Raw genomic sequence first — 4,870 nt, forward strand, 5'->3', positions numbered from 1 at the left:
GTCTTTAGACGTCTCTTGTCTTTGCCTGCTAGTGTGCAGGGCTTCTGATCGTCCTTCGATCCGCTCGCGCAGTCCTTGACTGCGGCCTACTCCTCGTTAGTGAGGACTAGTAGGGCTTACCTTCAGCCGTACTTCTCTTCTAGCTGGTTCTAAACAGCGTTTAGCTGCTGTCGTGTCGCGTCCCTAGGAAGACTCGCGTCTTGCCGTCTCACTCGTGGGATCTCGTCTCTAATTGAGAGTAATCGCACGGCCTGCACCCCGTCCGATAGAGGATCGACAGGACTTCTTACTACAACGTCCGCTTCTAGCTAACTGTACGCTAGGCCTGAGTGGCCTTTAGGTAGTTTATCACGCGACGTTGCGCCTACGGCTCGGCTTTCCAAGACACGGTAGGACTTCCTAGACAGGTCCCGGGCGACTAAATCGCCTACTGTCTCTCACGGCTGAACTTCCTGCGAAGCTCTGCCCTAGGTGTACTGTCTTGCGACGGTCTACCTTCTTGCTGCACTGAAGGCCTTTCGTACCTATTGCAGCACTAACTCTGTGTTACTAGCTCGCACTAACAACACGCTCTAAAACTTAGTTAGAAGACAGTCTGCCTAAGGCTTATGTCTAATTGGGATTAAATATAAAATGTAAGGGGCTGCGCTTTAGGGAGCAATTACGAGGTATACAAGAGGTTGTATTCAATAGAGAGCTATAAAGTCTACTTGCGTGGTGTTTATTTACTTGTTAGAGAAAGGTTGCACTGAGTGTCTAAGCGCGTCGTCTGGGCGCCGCTCAGGCCTCGCACAGATGCCAGGTTGCAGACTAAGACCTGGCGTCTGCTGCTTGACCGAGATTCCATCGAGGAGCTATCCCAAAGGGCGTTCAGCCTGTTACAGTTATAGGCTACTATAGCGCGTTAAATGCTCTTAAACTAGCTTATACAATAGGCCTAAATAGCTAGAGTAAGCCTACCTTTCTGCTAATTTAATATCGCGTTCTATTATTAGGGTATTATCTTTCGTACGTGAAGTTAGTGATGCTAAGAAAAAGTGGCACACTTGGTGATGTGGCCCGCTTGGTGATGGAATACGTTAGTATAAAATAATATAAGCTACTCATTAGTATAGTTATAATTTTCTAGTAAATTACAAAAGAGAGATAGTATTCCTTATAATAGAGATTAATAAACTTAAATAGGCTCCTATTACCTACTAGGTATATAAGGAAATACAATAAATAGAGTATATAATTTTTTACCTAGCTCTTAGTATTTATAGTTTTAGTAGCTTTGAATACTAAAACTACATAGTAATTCAATTTTTAGTTAAATTCTTACTTAATTTAATTGCTTAAACTTAATAAGTACTGTTTAAAAAGTTATATAATAACTACTTAAAAAGTACAGTTTGAAAAGTTATATAATAACTACTTAACTATTGATACTTTCTTTTATTATCACTATAAAGTTTTTTTTATTCAAGCTTATTATATACTACTTTAAACAGTAGTAGTTAACTAAGGTAGTATAGTAACTCTAATTATAATACTATTAACTACAAGTGTAATTATTTTACTTTTTATATATGTTTATTTATTTTCATCAGTGGAGCGCATTATCTCTTTTTTTTCTTTCTACTAAGCTAGTCTATCTTTTTTAGTATCTTTAATAAATAGCTACTTATAAAAAATATAATTATATCAAAGATGCTAGTAATTACATAATAGTAGCTTTTACTTGAAGTAACTTTAAATAAGTAACAGCTTATTGAAGCTACGAAGTAAGTGTGTAATAACTACTATAACAGAGCTTTAAAAGATAAGTACTATTTAATTCTATAACGTGGTTCATAAGCGAGTCGGCCACCCAAGCGAGTCGGCCACTTTGTACCGTCGCGTCAACTTCAACACGTTATCACAGTCTTTTATCACAGTTAATAAACTATTGCAATATACCAAATTAATTGTCAGAATCGCTACTATCACTTGCACTATCTATCTCAACTGCGCAGGTACGAGCGTTGTGTCCAGTCTGCTTGCAACGCCCGCACCGCCGCTCTCCTCGCACCCTCTTCGACGCACTCTCACCATCACCACGACTGCTACCCGCCTGTTTAGCTAATACTTCTTGTACTTCGCCTACAGTAAGAGTCTCTTCTGTCCATACGTATCGCCGCTTGCGGCTCTTACGCTTATTTGCTATGTCTAGAGCCTCTCGAAGAGCAGCTACTTCCTCCCTTATAAGCGTCATCTTATATGCTATTTGCTAAGCCCCTTTACTTAGCTATACAACCTTCTCGTTAAGAGAATTTGCAGAAGACCTAGGGCGGTTTCTTACTCTCTGTTAAATAAGAGTACTTTGAGCCTCAACCTCGCGCGCGTTGCGTGGTGTCTGCGCCTGCCAGGCGGCTGTCCGTCGTGGTGATTGTACTGGCGTCTGCACCACTACATCAAGCTTAGATAGCACAGCCTGTGGGTCATGTGGGACTAGACCAGCGCCTCTAAAGCTAGCTTGGATATTCTTCTTTGTAATAGACTGCTCAAAAGCAGCCTTAAAGGCTAGTAGGAAGGTCTCCTTGCTGATATAGTGGGTGCGGTTGCGTGCTAAGCCTGAAACAGCGTCGCCATACTTACGCTTTAACGGCGAGAAGCAGGCGACGTCAAGGGGCTGCAATAGGTGAGACGAGTGTAGAGGCATGTAGAAAAGAATAATATTCTTCTCCTTGCAAAGATCTTGAAAATTAATAGAGCAGTGGCTCTCATGGCCGTTAATAATAAGCAGTCGATACCCACCTACAGTATGCCTCTTTGTATAGGTATTAAAGTGCTCTAACTAGGCAAGACTAAGCTAATTATTCGTCCAGCTATTAGGACTAACTTTAAGAACCTAGTTAGCAGGCAAATTCTTAAACTAGACGTTGATAAGCACCTTGCCCGCAAAGACAACGAAGGGTGGTATTCGGCGACCTAACGCGCCCACGCCTTAGATCACAGTAACCCACTCACAGTTGCCTAGCTGTACCTGTTTCTTTTTCCTATATCCTTCTAATGCTGTAATAACTAACTATAATAAAATCTTGCCTATTATAAAGCTAGTCTTGTTAAAGTTGTAGATATCGTCGTCCACAATACCCCACTTCTGCCTTGTCGCCTGGACTAAGTCGAACCAGCGCTGGATAGCCACTGGATCCTTGCAGGCGGCTTGCTGGTGATTATAGGGACGGCTCTAGCGCGTACGGAGCTCAGGAGTCCGCTTAACAAAGTTGTTAACCTAGTTCTTGCCAACAGGGTTGCCACCACGCTCCTCTAATAGTTTATCAGCTATTGCTCGAACCTCAGCCTTTATAGAGGCAAATCCTCGCGTAGACTCTTTAAGAATACGCCTAACAATAGCCTCCTCTTCTAGCTTATTTAGGCGCTTTAAATTCGGTTCGCAGTCGCGTTGAAAGTGCTTTCTAGCGCGTTAGTCTTAGAGAGTAGTTTGAGGCACGTTATAGATAGAAGTAGCACGTCTTTAGCTTTAAACACGTTGCAATTAGACGTTAAAAAGAGCAAGTTAAAGATTAGATTTAGAATAGATTAACAAATGATTGTGTGGTTAAGACATAACGCGTTATAGTGTTAACGTCGACGCGCCGGTACAAAGTGGCCGACTCGCTTGGGTGGCCAACTCGCTTATGAACCACGTTATTATTATTAAATAGGTTAACCTTAATAACTACTAGGTCTAGTACATTTTTAATATGCAGGTTACTAAAGAGATTTGCTAAGTGTTCACTACTACTTCTATAAGTGTCGCTTCCTTATTGTACGTCTAAATTAGCTAACTAGTGTAGCCTAAGCTTTGCTAGGTCTTTGACATGTTCTGCTGTCTAAGGGGGCTGTCGCCCTGCAATGCTACCTTTAGTCCTAGCTTTAGCGGTTATTCGCCTATTGTCGCCCATACGACGCTCTATGCCTGTTAAATCTTAGGTAGCTAACCCTTATACCTTAAGGCCTTCCTTGTCTATTTACATAGCGCCCTTAATGCTATATTTTGCAATAACTATGCGCTAGTCTTAGACGGGGCGAAGGAGTTTACAGCCTTTGCTAGTTGTGTCTCTATCTATAGAGAGTAGGGGGGTGCGTGTAGCAATTGCATCTAGCAGGACTATAGCGCCCGTTGTTTAGCAGGAGGAGGGGACGGTTCGTCCATCTGTACGCTAGCTAAGCGTCGTCTTCTAGGCACTAAGAGGGATTGTTTAGCCTCTAGAGGTAGCGCTAGGTCTCTATTGCTTATTAAGTAGCTTTCGCCTCTAGCTATTTTATAGCTAGCCATTAGGTTTTTGTATAGAGAAAGTTTAGGCGAGCTATTTGTCTAGGGCCTTCGTGTCTTTAAGTGCTATAGCTATTTCCTAACTTCCCTCTAGGTAGCCCATCTAAATAACAAGATATTGCAGTTCTCTATTTCGCATTCGTTTGTCTGTGATGCCTTGTACGAGCTATTCTAAATAGTCTTCTTCTTCTTCTCTATCTTCTTGTACAACGATAGCTATAGGGCTACTATCGTCTATTTGTTATAATAGCAAGGGGTTATTAGATACTAGCCTTAGCTTGTCTACGTGGAAGGATTTTGTCTCCTAGGGCACCGCGAGTTCTACCTAGTAGGGGTCCCGTACGCAGGCAACTTAGTACTTTCTACTTTTCTAGTCTAGCTTTTTACTTATCTAGGCCGTTTGTATATTGCGTAAGTCTAGCTAGACCTAGTCTCTTACTTTATAAGCAGGCGATAGTTTGCGAGATTTGTTTGCCTACTTCTCTTGCTCTTATTAGGTATACGATATTACTAAAACTGCCTAGTTTGCTGCATTACTAATCGTACGTACTATCTCTTTAGCTGCTACGC

Source organism: Exserohilum turcica (assembly GCF_000359705.1).
Source record: "Exserohilum turcica Et28A unplaced genomic scaffold SETTUscaffold_11, whole genome shotgun sequence".
In the NCBI taxonomy this organism is placed as follows: domain Eukaryota; kingdom Fungi; phylum Ascomycota; class Dothideomycetes; order Pleosporales; family Pleosporaceae; genus Exserohilum; species Exserohilum turcicum.